This window comes from Penaeus monodon, chromosome 22 (assembly GCF_015228065.2).
Source record: "Penaeus monodon isolate SGIC_2016 chromosome 22, NSTDA_Pmon_1, whole genome shotgun sequence".
In the NCBI taxonomy this organism is placed as follows: Eukaryota; Metazoa; Arthropoda; class Malacostraca; order Decapoda; family Penaeidae; genus Penaeus; species Penaeus monodon.
Window position 1 is genome coordinate 24,349,457 of NC_051407.1, and position 274 is coordinate 24,349,730.

The following is a 274-nucleotide window of genomic DNA, read 5'->3' on the forward strand; positions in this document are numbered from 1 at the left end:
TTTTAAAATTTTAAAATTATATACTTTTTACATATATGTGTGTTAGTTATATATAACAATTTTTATATATATATATTAAAATATTAAAATAATATATATAAATTATATATAACAGTGGTGTGTGGTAGTATGGGAGTATATAATAATATATATTTAAAATTATATAATATTAATATAATTTAAATTTTATATATATTTATCTATATTAATTCATACCGTATTAAAAATATTAAATTTTTAATATATTTAAAATATTATAATAATATATACACCA